The sequence below is a fragment of the Ovis aries genome, chromosome 1, assembly GCF_016772045.2.
Source record: "Ovis aries strain OAR_USU_Benz2616 breed Rambouillet chromosome 1, ARS-UI_Ramb_v3.0, whole genome shotgun sequence".
Classification (NCBI taxonomy): Eukaryota; Metazoa; Chordata; class Mammalia; order Artiodactyla; family Bovidae; genus Ovis; species Ovis aries.
The window spans coordinates 148,267,911-148,288,578 of NC_056054.1; the positions used below are offsets into that span (position 1 = coordinate 148,267,911).

At 38.0% G+C, this 20,668-nt stretch overlaps 1 protein-coding gene across 9 annotated transcripts in view; it reads right to left on the reverse strand.

Annotated features, from left to right (window-relative positions):
* The window catches only part of ROBO1 (roundabout guidance receptor 1), a 1,286,018-nt gene extending 1,266,050 nt beyond the window's left edge, over nt 1-19,968 (reverse strand). For all 9 annotated transcript variants that reach the window (XM_060416459.1, XM_060416456.1, XM_060416445.1 and 6 more), the window contains exon 1: nt 19,719-19,968. The gene's annotated coding sequence lies outside the window, so the exon portion shown is untranslated. The remainder of the gene's footprint in view (nt 1-19,718) is intronic.
* Between the last annotated feature and the right edge of the window lie 700 nt (nt 19,969-20,668).

Genomic DNA, 20,668 nt, shown 5'->3' on the forward strand with positions numbered 1-20,668 from the left:
ATGCAGACGTTACAAAGCAGTAGTGAACAAAATGGAAATGTGTGATATATTGTTACAAATATTTTAAAAAGTAAATCTCAATAATATCACATAATAATATCACATAAAAAGCACAGTTTTATTATCTTTCTGACAGATGGAAGAGATCGATTATAAGGCATCTGTAGTCTTTACATATGGAATTATACGATTAGAATGGATTTGCATGCATGTTTAAATTATGCTGTTTAAATACAATTGGTTCTATTCCAAAGTTTTCATTTGAAATAACAAACATGTTACCAAACACCAAAGCCTTCATTTCTTTTCAGGTCTTTTCTTTTTTCTTAAATTATCTGCATTTTTAGACAGTAAAGTGACTATAATATAAAGGTATTATGAAACAATTTGTGTATATTATACCAAAAATTATATGACTACAACAAAGCATTTTATAATATATTTAGTTGTTCTAGCATGCAATGGAGGACTGCTTTTATTTAATGAGTTTTCCCAGGTAGGAATATAGTCTAAGAATGTTGAGCAGTAGCTTGGGGTTATGTTATTCTTTCTATTAGGAAGCAGTGGCTGATAGTGAGGGTAGAGAACACAGATGTGGGAATGGTTTTATTGTTCATGCACAAGAGAAAGAGTAAATAAAATATGCTTGAGGAACCTCCCTAGTGGCCCTTTGGTTAAGGCTCTGAACTCCCAATGCAGGAAACACAAGTTCGAACCCTGGTTAGGGAACTAAGATTCCACATGCCTTGTTGTGTAGTTAAAAAAAATAAAATAAAACAAAAACCCAAACAAGCAAAACAAAAATATGCTTGAGTTCAAGTCGTGTGCTAGTTTTATAATTTTGTGCATCATATGAAAAACTCTTACTGTTAAATTTTAATACTTTAATATTTTCCTTGAATTTATGTAGTATTCTATACTTCAGTACACAAATGGAAACTCAGTTGGCCTTTAATTGTCTGTAATTAAGTACAAATTTTATAGAACGTTCATTATTTATGTGCTTTTCATTCTCAAATGTGAATTATTAAATTATTGCATTACTACACAAACTAAGTAAGGGCTTGTTGCTCAGTTGTGTCCGACTCTTTCCAACCCCATGGACTGTAGGCTACCAGGCTCCTCTGTCAGTGGGGATTCTCTAGGCAAGAATACTGAAATGGGTTGCCATGCCCTCCTTTAGGGGATCTTCCCAACCTAGGGATAGAACTCAGGTCTCCTGCACTGCACCCAGATCCTTTACCAGTTGAGATACAGGAGAAGCCCATTAAAAGTGTAAGTGAAGAATAAAGACCATTCCTCTCTCACTCGAAAAGTCAAGGTCCTTTTTAATCTTTTCTTTTTTTTAATATTTAAGGATTTTTAAAAATATTTTTTAATTTTTTTAATATTTGATATTTAAGCACCCATATTTCAATTATCTTGTAAATTATGTCTACAATAATAAAGCCAAGGGCTTACAAAGTAGTGACAATTGATTATTCAGATAATGAATGCAACAATCTTCCTTACCCATAAGACCATTAATGAATGGTCACAAAGTAGTAGATATTATCCTATTTTTATTTTTTCCCAGAAGAAAGATGTGCAATCTTACCATTAAATTTAGAAGCTGGAATAAACTAGGCAGTGTCTTTGAATCCCTTCAATAATACGTGAAATCAGACGTCCATTCAATAAAGGTTACAACTGAAGAATCAACTGTATTCCAAGCATCATCACATGTGCAGACGAAACAAACAGAAACAATTTATGCCCCCAGTTCTTCAGTATTCTTAATTTAGAAGGGACACAAGCCTGTGCATTGCTATTTGATAGAATTCCTATTACAGTTACAGGAAGAATGCATTGTGGAATCAGAGAGGAAAAACCTACTACATTATTTCTGTCTGGTGAACTCCAGAAGTATTTCAAATGTGTATGTCACATTAAAAGTATGAGTTTACCAGGGAGAGAGAAAGTATCTGATCATTCTATTCATAGAGGAAAACATGTGAAATGACAGAGTTGTGAAAAGTTCCTGCACACCCCCCTTCACATATGTATTCAACACATAACTTTTTAGAAATAACTTCTTTCTGAAAAGCACTCAGCTAACAACAGTGAACAGAGACGGCAATGGCACCCCACTCCAGCGTTCTTGCCTGGAGAATCCCATGGATGGAGGAGCCTGGTGGGCTACAGTCCAGGGGGTCGCTAAGAGTCGGACATGACTGAGCGACTTCACTTTCACTTTTCACTCTCATGCATTGGAGAAGGAAATGGCAACCCACTCCAGTGTTCTTGCCTGGAGAATCCCAGGGACGGCGGAGTCTGGTGGGCTGCTGTCTATGGGGTCGCACAGAGTCGGACATGACTGAAGCCACTTAGCAGCAGCAGCAGCAACAACAGTGAAAATACTGAAATATGGATGCCTATCCTTCCCCCATGGTGTTGACAAACCATGGAAAAGACTCACAATGGATAATTGTGAGGCCTTTTTTTTTTTTTTTTTTTAAGGGGAAAGCAGAGTACAGAAGGGGCTTTAGAAGGTAGGGTATTTTGGTCAAGAAAAAGGAAATTGGTGAGGGAAAGAAATGCATCCAGATGGTAAAAGGTCTCATGAAGTTTGTTAATATATGTTAAGTTGTTTGGACTGTATTGTGCAGCCAATGGACAGAGTTTTTAATAAAGGGTGAAACAACTGATGGGATATTAGAAAGGTAACACTGACAGCATTAAACAGGAAAATGAATCAAAGAGAGACCACATGAAGCAAAGAGAGACTCCTTGAGTCAGGGAGTCTGCCACAAAAATTCCATGTGAGAGACAAGAACAGCCTGAGTAAATTTACCTACAGAGGTGATGAAGAAAAGAGGGAAGGAAAATGGGAAAAATGTTTCTGAGATACTAATATAATAAAAAAATTATCAATTCCCAAACATAAGGTGTTAGGAAAGTCACAATTTGAGAGACTATTGAACAGACTTTACTAATGAGACCTAGAGTAGTAGGGGGTGGGAAAAATTAAGTAACACACAGATTCTAGAAGGCAACTATTTGGGTGGTGATAGGTGAGTTTATTTTGGAAAAGGAGAAATCCCAAAGTGGCAGTAAGGACAGACAAATGAAGTGATGCAGTAAACCCTGGATAATGTAAGTTTAATACTGGGGAGAGAGCTCCATGACAGAGATAAAGACTTGAGTATCATCAAAATGTTTACTATAAAACAGTGGTTATCTTTTCTGCTCATTAGAATCACCTAAGAATTTTTTTTAGAAATTGATGACTGCTTCATATCCTAAGGGATTCTGATATAAATGATGTGGAGTTCAGGTTAGACAATGGGATTACAAAAAAAGAAGAAAGAAAACAAAACTTTCTAGGTGATTTCAATGTGCTGCAAAGTTAAGAAACTTTGCCATGGAGGGACAAATTTGCATGAGGTATCTTAATGTTAGGAGTTAAACAGAACAGTATTTGAATCAAAGCTCTGCTAGTTATCTATGAAACTGTGCACACGAAAATCACAAGTTTCTTTTCTGGAAGACAGTGGTGATATTGCCTGCTCACTGATTTGTAGGATTATGTGCCAAGAAAGCAATGCTGAAGGAGCATCCATAAATAGCATCATGTACAAGCATCATTATTAATTATTATGAACACCACATCATCTTATTCTCCATCATGTAAAGGTTGAGGGATTTTGAGTATAACTTTTCTATCATGTGAACATTCTCTGGCATTGCCTTTCTTTGGGACTGGAATGAAAACTGACCTTTTCCAGTCCTGTGGCTACTGCTGAGTTTCCCAAATTTTCTGACATATGAATATATCACTTTAACAGCATCACCTTTTAGGATTTTAAATAGCTCAGCTGGAATTCCATCAGCTCCACTATCTGTGTTTGTAGTAATGCTTCCTAAGGCTCACATGATGTAAAAGTCCAAGATGACCAACTCTAGGTTAGTAACCACCACCAAAAAATATGTCCTTTTCATCATCCAGGATTGGCATGCAAAACAGGCAACTTTGGTCTGGGAGTATAAAATAAAAGGGAAACACTAACAGAATTTTGTCAATAGAACACACTGGTCATAGAAAACTCCCTTTTCCTGCAACACAAGAACAACTCTGTACATAATGTGGACATCACCAGATGTACAATACTGAAATCAGATTGATTATGATCTTTGTAGCTCAGAATCCTTCAAGTTGGGCTTTAGCAATACGTGAATTGAGAACTCCCTGGTGTACAAACTGAATTTCAAAGAGGCAGAGGAACCAGAGATCATGTTGCCAACATTCATTGGATCAGAGAGAAAACAGGGAGTTCTAGAAATACATTTAATTCTGCTTCATTAACTTTGATAAAGGCTTTGACAAGTTGTGGAACATTCTTAAAGAAGACAGACACCTTACTTGTCATCTAAGAAACCTGTAGACAGGTCAAGAAGCAACAGTTAGAACCAGACATGGAACAACAGATGTTCAAAATTGGGAAAGTAGTATGACAAGGCTTATTTAACTTATATACAGAGTATATCATGTGAAATGCCAGACTGGATGAAGCACATGCTGGATTCAAGACTGATGGGAGAAATATTAACAGCCTCAGATAACCTGATGATACCACTCTAATGGCAGAAACCGAAATGAACTATAGAGTCCCTTGAGGAGGGTAAAAGAGGAGAGTGAAAAAGCTGGCTTAAAATTCAATGTTCAAAAAACTAATATCATGGCATCTGGTTCCATCACTTCATGGCAAATAGATGTGGAAAAAGTGGAAGAAGTGCCAGATTTTATTTTCTGGGTTCCAAAATCTCTGTGGATGGTGACTGTAGCCATGAAATTAAAAGACACTCATTCCTTGGAAAGAAAGGTATGACAAACCTAGACAGCATATTAAAAAGCAGAGACATCACTGTGCCAATGAAGGTCCATATGATCAAAGCCGTGGTTTTCACAGTAGTCATGTATGGATGTGAGAACTGGACCATAAAGACTGAGTGCCAAAGAATTGAAGCTTTTGAACTGTGGTGCTGAAGACTCTTGATAGTACTGTGGGCTGCAAGAAGATCAACCAGTCAATCCTAAAGGCAGTCAGTCCTGAATATTCATTGGAAGGACCGATGCTGAAGCTGAAGCTCCAATACTTTGGCCACCTGATGTGAAGAGCCAACTCATTGGAAAAGACCCTGATGCTGGGAAAGATTGAAGACAAAAGGAGAATAGGATGGCAGAGGATGAGATGGTTGGATAGCATTATTAAATCAGTGGACATGAGTTTCAGCAAACTCTTGGAGATAGTGGAAGACAGAGGAACTTACCATGCTTCAGGCCATGGGGTTACAAATAGTTGGGTGTGACTTAGTGACTGAACAACATTTTTTTCCCCCAGCAGATACAATTTTACCTAGATATAGGGGACTTAAAACAAATTTTTAAGGGAAAATTTTTGAAAGGCTTTTGTTTTCCTTGAGTGGAAATAATTATAAAAATAAGTAAAGGAGCCAGTGAATGAAAAGGTTGAAAATACAGGAAAGAGGAAAATGGACAACTTCTTACCCCAATGAGAATGATTGTCTTAAAAGAGAAGAAAAATAGATTTTTCTGAGACAACTGTGTGTGAACAGGTGTTACACACAATTAGAGAAGTGGAAAGGAAAGCAGAGAGAAAAGCCTACTGATACTGTTGGGCGGGAGCTACTCCATGCTAGAACATGAATTTACTGAGGGTGGAGATCACTTTCATCCACTTCCACGCCATTTAATATCCAGTACCCTGCATCATAAAGATTGGTATTTAATATATGTTTGATGAAGTGAACTATGGCTTGTTCATGCTTATTCTGGGAAAGTAATGGAGGACAAGAATTTCAATGTAAAACAAAGATCCAGTGGGGAATTTTCTGTATTCTGTATGTCATTTCCTGGTGTATTTTTATGTCATGCCTTTTATTTTTTTCCTTTGTGACACAAATTTTATTTTCTATTACAGTATAGCTGCTTCATACCATTATGCTAGTTTTAGGTGTACAGCAAAGTGATCCAGTCATTCAGGCATATACATCCACTCTTTTATAATTCTTTTCCCATTGAGCTTATTACTGGATATGGAGTACAGTTTCCTGTGCTATGCAGTAGATCCTTGCTGACTATCTATTTTATCTATAGTACTGTTTATATGATTATCCCACCCTCCTAATTTATCCCTCCCAGCGCACCTTTCCCTTTCGGTAACTATAAGGCTGTTTTTGAAGTCTGTGAATCTGTTTCTGTTTTGTAAATGAGTTCATTTGTATCTTTTTTTTAGTTTCTACATATAAGTAATATATGATATTGGTCTCTCTCTGTCCGACTTACTTCACTTAGTATGATAATTTCTTTTAAATTACTTCTTTCAGGAAGAGTGGAGAGTCTTAATGGAGAAAGAATGAAAATGAAAAAAAGATGAAAGAAAATGCAAGGTGGGAATCTAATGTACACGATGGTGCTTATAGTTAAAACTATGGTACTGTATACTTGACACTTGCAAGTGAACTCTACATGTTCTCATCACAATGAAGAAATTGTAATTATGTTATGTAATACAGGTGTTAATTAATGCTATGGTGGTAATCATTTTGCACTATATAAGTGTATCAACTCAACATTTTATTACCTTAAAATTGTGCAATGTTATGTACCTTCTGTGTCTCAATTAAAAATCCATAAAGTAGGTGAACTGTAGGAGGATAGGCAAAGCTATATGGCTTTATGACAAAATATTTCTTTGCTTCTCTGGCAGTAGCAACACTAAAGTAAAATAAATAATATGAAGTTCACCTTCATAAAGTAGGTGAACTGTAGGAGGATAGGCAAAGCTGTATGGCTTTATAACAAAATATTTCTTTGCTTCTCTGGCAGTAGCAACTAAAGTAAAATAAGTAAAATAAAATTCACTATTATATTAGCTATAACTACAGCTCTAGAAAAATATACAAATTATTTTCTGATATATTCCCTGACCTCTGCTCAAGCTCTCATTTCAGGATACCACTTTAAAAATAGCTTGCTTTATACTCCCAAATTATCTTACTGTGCTCAGAATGAAAAAAATTGATTAATCTGTCTAGTCAGAATATTATTCTAATAAACTAATAAAACTGGACTCTTCTTTTACACTCTTGTACTCACTAATCTGAATTCAATTTGGTGGAAAAGCACCTGCAATCAACAGCATTTGGCAAAAAAGCAAAACCGAGTCAATCCAATGTATTACCCTCCTAGAAAAATAATTTACACAGCTCAAGGTCTGTTTGCATGGTATATGAATATCTTTGTCTTTGAGTAATGTACCAAGTAAAGTAAATTTCAGGATGTTTTTTCTTTTAATTTTTATTTCATATTGGAGTATAGTTGATTAGCAGTGTTGTGTTAGTTTTTAAGTGTACAGCAAAGTGATTCACTTATACATATACATGTATCTATTTTTTTAAAATCATTTTCCCATTTAGGTTATTACAGAACATTGTGCAGTGTTCCTTTGCTATATAGTAGGTCCTCATCGGTTGTCCATTTTAAATATAGCAGTGTGTTCAGGATCCTTTTTATGTGTGATAGATCATCATCTATGAAGAACAGTTATCCATTAGATGCCAAGTTGCACCTGCCTAGAAAATTTAATGGTATAGAATAAAAGGGTGGGTTAAAACAATATTATATAAGAGGGTAAATCATCACATTAAGGAAAGAAAACACAAAATGGGAGGATATGACTCTTGCTTTTTTTCCCAGCATTGAGAGCAATCAGCGTTCTTATCATCTCTACAATAAGACCTTTCCTTGTACACATCCTGCCCCCCAAGGAGTCAGCAAAGGAGCATATGCTCCATAATGTGCAATCCTCGATAACCGCATACATTTGTGTCACTGGAGTAATCCCATTTGATCATTTGGTCTTTGATCTAGCAGTTTGCATGTGTAGGTGGCTAAGGCATTGCCTACTGGCTGCTTTGTATCAACCTCAACACAAAGTCCTCTTGGGCTTCACATTTACTTCACTGCTTCCAGTTATGCAGTGATTTCGTTCCAAAACCTCCATTCACACCTTAGCAGCTGTCATAGCCAGAAGCACAATGCTCACTGTTAAGGGTTTCTTCCCTCCCTCTATTAAATGTGCTTGTTTAATAGAGTACATTCCACAGACCAGATGCACTGCATGTATGTTCACTGTCTATAAAGTTTCTTTTATGGAAATAGGCTGATCACCTTTCTCAATATTAATAAGCAGAGAGACTATTCTATGGGGTTGTGTTTTACATTCCAAAGGGCATTGAGAGGCCACATTGGAAGGATGGATATTTTTCTAAGAGATGAAGGTGTCTAACCACGCATTACCTTAATAAATATTTATCAAAATAATTTTTCATGTGGTAAAACATACACATCACAAAGGTTAACATTTTCACCTTTTAAAGTATACAACTAAGTGGCATTAAATACATTCACATTGTTGAGGAACCATCACTCCTATCCACTTCCAGAATGTTCTCATCATCTTAAACTGAAAGGCTATACTCATTAAACAATAACTCCCATTCCTTCTTACCTCAGCCCTTATAACCACTACTCTACTTACTGTCTCTATGGATCTGACTATTCTAAGTACATCATGTAAGTGGAATCCTACAGTTTTTATTCTTTTATGTCTTACAATGTCAATTAACAATGTTTTCAAGATTCATCTATATTGTACCACGTATCAGAAACTGTTTCCTTTTAAGATTGAATAATATTCACTTACGTATATAACATATTTTAATTATCCCTTTCTATGTTGAAAGATATTTGAGCCCTTCTTACCTTTTGGGAATTGTGAATAATGTCAATACGAGCATGGCAGGAAAAATATCTATTGCATTCTCTGTTTTCAATCTTTTGGGTATACACCTAGAAGTGGGGTTGCTAGATCCTATGGTAATTCAGCTTAGGTTTTTGAGGGACCACCATTCTATTTTCCATAATAACTGCGTCCTTTTACATTCCCATCATTAATATTAGCACGGCAGTTCTAGTGCTTCCACATCCTTATCAACAGTTGGTTTTTTTTAGTTGATGTTGTTTGTTTGTTCTCTTTCTTTCATTCTTTTGGATAATAGGCACCTAATGTGTCAGGTGAGTTAACATAAAATTAAGTTCGTATTTATATATTAATACAAAATTCGGTTCCTCATCTGAAGAACTCTCAGTCTTAAGGGATAGAATTAATACCTCTGGCTCAATCCTATTCTTGTGTGGCTTTGTCTTAAAAGATGATGTTTGCTATACTGCCATCTCAGATAAGCAGGTCTTGGGTGAATATCTAAGGAATTCACCAAAGATAAACTTGAATACTCCCTTTGATTTCTTTGGTGTTTTATATTGTTATTACCTTCTTGGTCAAGTTGAGATTATCTGTTTCTCTCCATAAAGCTGTGAAATGATCCTCAAAACACAGTCATAGATACAATTCAACACAGTGGCATCTGTCCATTGCAAAGCAAATGTTAGTAGCCTATCCTGTAGAATTCATTCCTCCATTCATTCATTCGTCCTAAATTCTACTGTGCAAGCTTCTACAAGGACAGAAGTATTTCATATCTGCCATACCAAATATGTTAGCCACTAGATATATGTGACTACTGACTATGTAAAATGTTACTATTTCAACTGAAACTTAAAGTAATTCAACTTGAATTAATATAATTAAATATTCAGTTCCCCTGTCACACTCGCTACAGTCTAAGTTCTCACTAGGCACAAACAAATAGTGGTTAGAGTGTTAGACAGTGAAGGTTTAGCTGGATACACTGTGAAATTGTTTATCATCTTTCTCCTATTCTATCAAAGTCTGGTCATTAAAACACAGAAATATTTATTATAATAAAGGGTAATACATGTAAGTGCTAAGACCTACTGAAACACAAGTGAGAGACTAGCTTCCTGGGGGTAAATTAGGAAATGCTTTCAAAAAGAGGTAATAATTAAGTTATACTTTGAAGTTAAGTTATATTAAGTTATATAATATAATATATGAATCACATGAATCATCCATATGATTAAGGATGATGACTCTTTTCATTAGACAGAGAAGAAAAAGGATATTTAAAGTAGAGAGAAAGGCAAAGGCAATGAGTTGGAACCAAAATGGTGTGTTGAAGGATAGTGAAGTGTGGGGTATATTAAAAGAGATGCTACCCCTAGGCAGAAGAGAGAGAAATGGAAAAAAGTTAGAAGAGTAATCCAGAACGTGTGAAAAGCAATACACTGGAGTAATTCAGACTTGAAACATGTATAGATGCAACAAAAGAATGAATAAGCAAGAGTGCATCATGAGTTTGTTCATTTCCTGAAACAGTTCTTTTCCTCCATCAACATTATTATAAAGAGCTCCAATTAAAAAGACTTGAAATTAATGGCTTGGTAGTAGTTTGTATCTGATATAGAGTTGTTTTTATTTTTTAATTTTACCTTTCTTCAGGGGAACTTATAAATAAAAGATTCTCTCATTGGCTAAGTAGGTCATTCTTAAACCCTCTTCAATAACTACCCAATACTTAAATAATCTAAGACTTGCTTAGCACAAACATGTTTGTTATTCTGTTGTTCACTGCAGAATAAAAAGCAAATTATTACAGAAACAGCCTATGAGGGTATAGAAGCTGGAGTATTTGTTTTACAATCCTCCTAGATTCTCATTCCAGAGTAAAGTTTAATATACTATGTACACAGCATACCAATATACTATGCTGCAGAGCACTACAACAATTTCCATTCTAAATTTTTGTGCTTGGATTAATATTTTAGAGTGCTTATTCAACCACACATTGATCAGAAACTCTTGGCTGTTGTGCTAAAATGCTCTGCCTCTGGCTTATAATTCACCTGGCAAATGGTCAATCATGCTTCATCTTAGAGGGAGTCATGATTCTTACTTTGATCTACTGAAGTATATTTCTAAGATCTACCTTTGTTAGAGTCTTATGAAAAAAGGAGTACTTCTTTGGGATATTAATGAATATGTTCTATAAAGAACTAAAATTAAAATGAATGATTAGAGGCATAGCTTATTACACATGAGCAGTTTCCCATACTATTTAAAAAGATTATACAGTTTGTCATAAAAAGCAGTTCTTTAATTCTGGCTGAATATACACCTATTTGGGTTGAAATCTTAATTAATGCTTTTAATTCTGGTTCGTTAACATTGTAATGATTCAGTAAGAAGACAATCCGCATACCAACCTGGCAGAAATGACCAGAAAAATGTCTCAAATGAGGACAGACGCTAGGTAGCCTTACAAGCAAAAAAAGTAATTCATCCACATATGCAACATTTGTATATGACAGATTCACTTTTTTAGCATATGGAAACTAAAACCAGTTCCAGATAGATCTTATACCTGATTGTAAAAACCAAAATTTTAAAAACTTTTGGGAAAATCATATGAGAATATCTTATGATTTCTTGATAATAAATGATTTCTAAAGCAAGATGTAATAAGGAGAAGCCATAATGAAAAATTTGTATTATTTTTAATGAAACACAATAAATATATATACATGTATATATATTAGGTATATATATATATTAGGTAAAAGACACTAGGCTAAAAAAAGAAAAATATAAGATAGAGCTGAGGAAAAAATATTGACAATGCATATATCAAAAATGTAATATAATACAGCATAAAGAGATATCTAATAAATCTATAAGAGAAAGATACAGGCCTCAGTACCTGTAAAATATATGGCTAAGCAATTCACAGTAGAGGAAATGTGAATTTTCAGTGGAAAGATGCTCACTGCACATATAATCAAAGAAGACAAATTAAAACCATGCAACTGATAAATTTTAAAAAGTAACAATTTCACACACTCAGCAGATTCATAGGGTTATTTGCCTTTAGTGATTTCACTTCCTTACAGTATGAAATGATGAAGGTTGATAAAAGGATAGATTACATTTAAAAAAATAATAAAGAACAGGAAAGGAAAGCTAAAAGAAACAGCAGCTCTAATTTGTTTCTCTGTGAGAGTGTCAGGTCTTCTTAAGTGTTTTCCTGTTTTGGCTCTTCAAATCCAGCCTAAGCTAAAATGAAGAGGTATGGAAAATGCTGTTACACATATATATGCACAGTTCCCAAAGAACCCAGTAGGGTAAAGACCAAAAGGAAGCAAAACTAAAAGAAGATAAAACAGGAGAGCTGGGTTCGATCCCTGGTTTGGGAAGATCCCCTGGAGAAGGGAATGGCAACCCACTCTAATATTCTTGCCTGGAGAATTCCATGGACAGTGGAGCCTGGTGGGCTACAGTCCTTGCAGTTGCAAAGAGTCAGACATGACTGAGAGACTTTGATTCACTCACTCAAAAAGTAACAATATTAAATGTTGACAAGAGTAGATAGAATGGTAGTTCTCATGAATGTACTTGCAAATTGCAAATGCTGAAAGCCTACATGGGTTATGGGCAATATCTGAAAAAAGGAAAGATGTAAATTCCACATTATCAATCAGTTTCATTCATAAGCATATGCCTTAAAAAATCTTGAATATTTGCACAGTAATAAATGTAATAATTCAGAATGATTATTTATATGGTGTTCATTAAAGTGGGAAATTAGAAATGCCTACTAATGAGGCCAGGAATACTGGAGTGGGTAGCCTATCCCTTCTCCAGCAGATCTTTCCAACCCAGGAATCAAAGCGAGGTCTCCTGCATTGTAGGCAGATTCTTTTCCAACTGAGCTATCAGGGAAACCCACTAATGAGACAGGGAAAAGTAAATTGTAGTAGGTTTATAAAATGAAGTACTGCTGCTGCTAAGTCACTTCAGTCGTGTCCGACTCTGTGCGACCCCATAGACAGCAGCCCACTAGGCTCCCCCTGTCCCTGGGATTTTCCAGGCAAGAACACTGGAATGGGTTGCCATTTCCTTCTCCAGTGCACGAAAGTGAAAAGTGAAAGTGAAGTTGCTCAGTCATGTCCGACTCATAGCGACCCCATGGACTGCAGCCCACCAGGCTCCGCCATCCATGGGATTTTCCAGGCAAGAGTACTGGAGTGGGGTGCCATTGCCTTCTCCGAAAATGAAGTACTACACAGTAATAAAAATTAATGAAGTTGATCGTTCTATACTAACTTGAATAAATCACATGAAATTATATTTCCAAGGAGGTATATAGTATGCTGCAATTTTTATGAATATTTTACTTACTTAATATAATACTGTATGATTGAAAGGGGATAATACACATAGTAAATTCACAAGGAATGGTATGGGAATTATAATATCAAATTGACACACTGGTTACCTCTTGGAGGGCGATACAGTCTGAAAAAGTACATTGAGGGCTTCAATTTTATGTTTAATACATAATTAATCTGGTGGTAACTCACAGACATTTGTTTCAGCATTTTCTGTCTTTGCCAAGTGAATATGACATAATAATAAAAACTCAGAGTCATTAAAAGTTCCAAGCACTCTGAACAGCAGCACTTCAACTCTAAAGGCCATCTTAGGTGACCTTTGAACTCTGTTCTTGAGAAGGGTGCCTTTTCTGATGCAGGCCTCTTTCATTTCGGTAAGAATGAATCATATAATTTAACTGACTATACTGTCTAATCAAATCTTTCTCTGAAACACAGTAATCTAAGAAACTATGCTCATAGCTCTCAATAAGACATAAGAAGCTATGTTGATGATTCCTCCATCAACTGCTAAATTAATCTCCATAAGACCTGGCTAGGCTGAGGAATAATCATTGTGATAAACTCTTAAGTGCCTAGTTACACCTGAAATGCTTGCTAAAATGTAGATTCCAGAATCCCAACCCCATTTGTTCTAATGTATTAAATCTAGCAGAGATAAGGAGTCTAGGGAGTAGTAGTTTAAGTGTCATTTTTGTTAATTTGGAGGTCTTCTTGGTTCAATGAACAAAGTTTCAGAATAGCTGCTTCAAGGAATTCACAATCTCATGTTGGAAATGAATAAACAAATGCAGTGGAATTTTGGAGCTATTATTGAGAGGATAAAAAGATTTAAATCTATTTACTTAATAGGAAACTCTTCAAAAGAGAAGTGATGACTGATTCATATTTTCAAAGGTCACCCGGGAATCAAGAAAGTGAGAACTAATCTGGACAGAAGTTCTAGCATAAACAAAAGCGAAAGTTATGACAAATCATGAATATTTGAGAAAATGAAAGTCGATTTTCACAGTGATTGGCAAAGTGAAAGTTGTTTAGTTGTGTCCGATTCTTTGCGACTCCATGTATTCTCCAGATCAGAATACTGGAGTGGGTAGCCTTTCCCTTCTCCAGGGGATCTTCGTAACCCAAGGGTCAAACCCAGGTCTCCTACATTGCAGGCAGATTCTTTACCAAGGATATTGGAATGGGAAGCCTATCCATTCTCCAGGGGATCTTCCCAACCCAGGAATCAAACCAGGGTCTCTTGCATTGCAGGTAGATTCTTTACCAACTGGGCTATGAGTGAAAGTTGAAGACTAAAGAGAGGAATTCTGGGTCCAGATGATTGAGTACCTTGAATAATATGATAAGGGGTTTGGATTTCATTGTTTGTGCCTTAGAAAGAAGACTTTGCGGACATAATGTACATGAACTCAAGTGGGGCAAGAATGGAGGTGAGGTGATGGCTTAGAAGGGGAATCCTAGGAAGCATGAGTAGGAACGGGCGGCAGGTCTGTCTCTGGGAAGAAGAGATTAGGTTTAAGAGAAAGAAAGTCATCAGTACATTTTTTTTTTTTTCTCACTGATTGAATGTAGCTGATAAGGCAGTGAAGTGTTAGTTGCTTAGTCATGTCCAACTCTGCAATGCCATGGACTATCACCTGCCATGGAATTCTGTCCATGGAATTTTCCAGGCAAGAATACTGGAGTGGGTAGCCATTCCCTTCTCCAGAGGAGCTTCTGGACATGGGGGTTGAACCTGGGTCTCCTGCATTACTGGTGAATTATTTACCATCTGAGCCACCAGGGAACCCAGAGGAATATATCAAAGATGGCTGGATGCATAATGTGCTACTTATGACTGGAAATCAGAGTAAAAGAGCAGTTTGGCAAGAGAGATAATGTATGTGGCTTCAAATGGTTTCTTCTATTATATTTTCCTTTAAAATATTTGTGATTTGTCTCTACATGAAGATGTCAAGTAATTCCTTGGCAATATAGATATGGCATTCAGGAAAAATATATGGACTAAAGATATAAATTTTTTATTTCATTATTAAAACTCTAGATATGCATCATACTATCTAGGGTGATTGAAGAGAATAAAAAGACAATAAGGCCTAAATTTGGTACACTAATTAGAAAACAGAAAATTATAGTTGACAGATAATTTATGTAAAATATATAACACAAATTAAAACCAAATTAGATGGCAGATAGAATTGATTGGGAATTTCAGAGGTGTGTAAAAACTATGAGGGTCGGAATAGATAGAGAAATTTCTTAGTGGAGGAGAAATATCAATCTTCTAGATGAATGAATAGAGTTTAGCCAAGAGAAAGGGAGACTCTTCCAGATCAGAGAGGCCATGTGTGCAGAAATGTGAAGGTAGAGCTTCACAATTTTCAATCTGAGAATTACTTGATGGATTCTTCCCAGACAGCTTGGCTATATTTGTCCACATATCAGAGCAAATGATGAAGGCCCTGTTTCATTCCTGTTTCCTGATTTCGAAAGATGACGGTACAGTTGGGGTGGGGGTTAGAGGTGGAGATTTCATACTAAAGAAGCTAGGGCTGTGACATCCTTGGAAAGTTGTTAATACTCTTTATAGATGATTGATCTGGAGAAAATGCAAAGAATGGTTTGGACATGGAAAAAAAAGATATTTAAGAGATTCAGAAATTATAACTGCTGAAACACAATTTTAATTTTTTTTTAATATGAGGGGAAAAAAAATAGGTCCATGGCATGCAGGAAAAGCATGTACTATACTATAAAAAAAGAGCTTTTTTCTAATAGTGAATCTGCCTTTTATTTGCTCAATGGTTATGTATATTTTGTTTAACCTCTCTGAGATTCAGTCTCTTCATAAGTTAAAGAAATCTAATAAAGTCTATCTCAAAAGGGTACTGTAAGGATTGAATGCAATATCTGTGGCAACGAGAGTATCTAACACTGTGTCTTCAATTTCCCCAGTTACTCTTTTAGGACCTTTATTTCCTATAGGATTAGGATAACTGGCTGGTCCATATAGAACTATGTTTTAGGTATAAACATGAATGTATCAATATTATTATTGTTCACTCAATTCAATAGCAAATTTATAGAGATAAACGATAAAGTGACCAGGTCATAATTCTTGCCTACTAAATGCTATTATGTTTTTCTTTCTGAACTCACAGATCTCAGAGAAAGAGAAAAATAAGTTTAGTTTTCTGGGTGATAAGGAAGGGTTCATTCCCTAGTGTATTGGATGGAACCTCACCTCAAGTTACATTTCAAATGGTGCATTGCACCTGCTCATTTATCAAGCTGCCAAGGGCTAGCTTTGCTGTCTTGCTTTTTTCTGTTAAAATTCACATCTTTGCAGTGTCTTGAATTGTTTAATCTCATAATGTAAGTAACATATTAAATCTTGCCTAAATAAAAATAACTCCTAATGTATCAAGTTTAGACAATGCCAAAAGGTGTGATCACTCAGCTGAGTCTAATGCTAGTTTCCAAATCTAGCATGCAAGTGTATAGCTTCCCTTTCATTTCTGATCAATGCTATTTTTATTTGAATTAAATCTTAAAATTTAAAATAAAAGACCTATACAAATCAACATAATTCTATATGGAGATATTAGGATATTGTTCTTTACTGTGTACCGTATAGGGCAAGAGAAAGCCAGCTTTAAACCTATAAGACTCTCTGGGCAGCTCAGAGTCTCTCCTCCAACCCACACTCAGAACAGGTGCTCTACTGCTGGAAATCACTAACCTTTTGTCAGAAAAAGCCTAGAAGATGATAACACTGGTTCAAGGACAGGATAAGGGAAGGGAAGTAAAAGGAAGTAAGTGGGAAATTATAGCAAATATGATTAACAGCTGTTTTCTAGAACAAGCCTCTGTCAGGGATCTGCAGCTGTGTCATTGTGCTTCAATTCTTCAGATTATACAACAAGACGCATAAAGCAAAAGATACATGGAGAAAGGTTAAAGCAAGTCCAAAATCCATGGCAGCATACGCCCTCACTCCCTACTTATTCTTCAGCTTTATCTTGTCCCTCTCTTTTGGGAACAAGCTAGATGCCTAAGAAACAAAGTCCTCCTACTCCCTAGGTATATGTTCTGAGCTGCTGCTGTTGATTTTGGTGTTTTTTCTGGTTTTGGAGAGAAAGGGAGGAGGTTGCTAGAACACCAGCAGATCCTTTAATAAACCCCTTTAATAAAATCAACACGCTGTATGCTTTCCAGAATGCTTTCTAAAGAGCTACATGTACCTCCTCAAGATACAGAGGAGATACCAGGTTATGGCTGGAAAACTAAGTCGCTCAAAATACTCGGTCCTAAGAGCATCCAATTTGGGTTTTAAAGCCTAGCTGCCAGGTTTCTAGTTGTCTGCCTTATATAAGAGTGGATTCCCATAATATTATGTTTAATATTACATCCTATTTGCCAAACCACAATAAAATGTAATGCAATGATATTATTGTCTTATCCCACGTGCTCAGAAGAGTGTTATTTCCTCTGAAAGATCCCCTTCAATCAACCAACATCCCCATGTGATCCATTCCATAGGTCCTGAATTTCTGCCCGTTCCTCCAAGTGCTCAGGCAGGGGTTGGCCATACACCTTGGAATTAAACAATCTCCCACCACTACTTGGAAATACAGTCTCTTCACAGAGAGACTTTGTAACACAGAGCTTGGTAAAAATCACTTATAAAGAAACAGAGCCCATGACCCAGAGGAATATACAAGGTCAGGCAACTCCCGGTGGGGGTGAGAAAAGGTGGGAGGTGCTGAGGTCAGGGTTAAATGACACTGCCGAAAGAAGTCCCCCAGCCCCAGCCCGGCCACCTCCTTCCTTCATTTCTAGAAGGAGTCTCCAGTGAGCTCCGGCTTCTAGAAGCCTGCCCCTTCGTGCCGCAGAAAGGTTAGGAAGCGCATTTCAAAGCCGCATCTAAGGCAAGCCCAGTTAAAAGAGCCAAGGAAAGCCTGGCCCATGACCAGGATTGGCCCAAATCACTTGCTGCCTTTCTCTTCTCCAAGCCTCATTAGCGCTTCCCTTCTTTCCTCGTCGTCCTCTTTACCCTTAGAGTGCAGGTCCCGCTGGGACTCGGGGGTCACCCTACGGTTAGCGCCTGCAGCTCAAACCCCGGGCTGGGCTGACATGTTTTAGCATCCCGTCTGCCTATCCCACCTGTCTGCCTGCGGCACAGTGACCCCTGGAAGGATAACGCGGGACCTCTGTGGCCAGGTGTGCGCGTCCTGCGCCGGCCCCTCGGGGACCTCGCGGCATGCGGCTGCAGGGTGCAAACGGCCTCCGCAGCGCTGGAACCCCCGGGCTGAACGGCCGCCCGGGCTGCGGCAGCGAGCTTGCCTCACTGCGCTTCCTGCTTCGCCAGTCCGGCGGGCTATGCGCGCCTCTCCCCATTGTGTCCGCAGCGCTGCGGGGCTGAGCAGTGCGCCGGTGGCACCCGCGCCAACCCCGGAACCCCAGGCAGGAAGAGCCCGGGAGTGAAGAGAGGGCAGGGAGAAGGAGGTAGAAGGGACCCCAGAAGGGCTCATCGCTTCATCAATAATACAGAGGCGGCTGGACCCCCGCCCCCCCCCGCGCCCCCCACCCCCCGCCTGCAATACATTTTCCAGTTAAACGCGATCAACTGGAGCGCTTCCTGGCACGTCCCATGCGTGTGGTTTTTGTGTGTGAAAGATGGGACGCACCTTGTTAATTCATCTATCTGCTCTTCTTCCGCTCTCCTACAGAAAAAGCCCCCTCCTCCCCGCCTTAGCTCTAAACCGCCACCTTCTCCACATCAGCACTCCATTTCCAGGCCCAAACTGCAGGTTGAAAACGCAGATCTTGAAAGACTCCACTAAATACCCTGAAGAGTTTACCAAAATTCACCCAGTAATGCTGATTTTCAAAGCCCCCCTTTTCATCCCCCTTCTTGGAGAATGCTTTCAAAGTTTAGGAGCCCAAATGGCCCTGGACCCGGAGGTTTCTGCACCCCTGTCCGCATCATGAACCGCGGTGCGGTCAGAGACACCGAGATTACGCCGCAAAGTTGCCCAGCATCAACCCAGCAGGCCGCTGATGCTAGGAGCATCCTTCGAAGCAGTTTTCCAGTGTTTCCCCGGGAAGCCCAGATGCGCGACAGAACCTCCCAAACAAGGATTCATCCAAACACCTACAACAGACACAAATCGCGGAAACTTCTTTGTGAAGCCAGCTCAAGCCCACACTGAAGGGACACTCAGCACAACTTGCAAGGAAATAAACACACATATCCCTGCGGGGAAACTTGTTGAATCCCGCCCGAGCGTAAGGCTGCAATTTCCGATGTAGCCTGAGGGTTTTTGATTCTACCCGCAAAGACCCTGGTGCATCCGTCACAATTTCTGGACAAACTGCAGGGTCCTTTACGCACCCATTCTGCACTCCCACCACCGCCGCTGTAAAACGGAGCGTGTGCTTCTAGACAATTCGAAAGCCGGCTGTCACTTCCTTTGCCATCGTTTGGGAGACTTACCCTTTGATAAGACTGTTTTCCTCGATCTAGCGGCTCCGGGGTGCAGGCGCAGTCCTCCCAACTTTGCTGGGCACCGAGACCTCCCCGACTTTATTAACCAAGCAAAAGCTGCCTGTGACTTACAAATGTTGAGTGGGAAATGGGGAGTGATTGAAGTCGGGTTTCTTCTCGGTATCAGTACCCTGAAAAAATCCAATCCTTCTTCAGTAGAGAATTCTTTCAACCCCGTTATCTCTATTACTATTAATGCGCAGAGCAGAGGGCATTGCATGCAAATAGGTGCAAGTGCGCGCTTCTATTGGTGGCTGCGGAGGCCCCTGGGTCCTACTGCTCAGGCTCTAAACTACACAGCAACACTACACACGCAGCTTCAGAGGCGCGGAGGGGAAAATGGATTTAATTGATTCGTTACCTCTGGTATTGTAACGCCTGCTGCGATGTTTAACCGAGAGGGGGAAAAAAACCCCTCACATTTAAACTCATGTCTTGTGATCTGTCATTTCATATCTGCCTTTAATTGCCTGTGTGGAGTGGCTTTGAACATACAAAGGCTTTTTAAAAGAACCCTTTCTGAGGAAAATTCACACAGATGCATTTGGCAGGAAAACCCTCCTTTTTTTTTTTTCCTCCTTTTTTTCCTGTCATGCCTTGTTCGGATGTAAATCCCGGAAATATTTATATAGTCAGATACTTCTGCCTTTTACTTAAATAAAATAGCATCTAGTTTTATTCTTGATAGTGCATGGCTACTCTAAATAACATACAGGTTAAAATGGCAGAAGCTAAAATGTGAATGTTAAGATATTTGGGATCTATTTTTTTTTAGAAATGTTCCTGAAAAAAAAAAAAATGGCATCCACGATAATGCCGTGGGCATCTTTTTTTAAAAAATTTTGCAAAGTAATAAATTCAGAAATATTTTATGAGTAAGCATTGACTCCAAAATATAA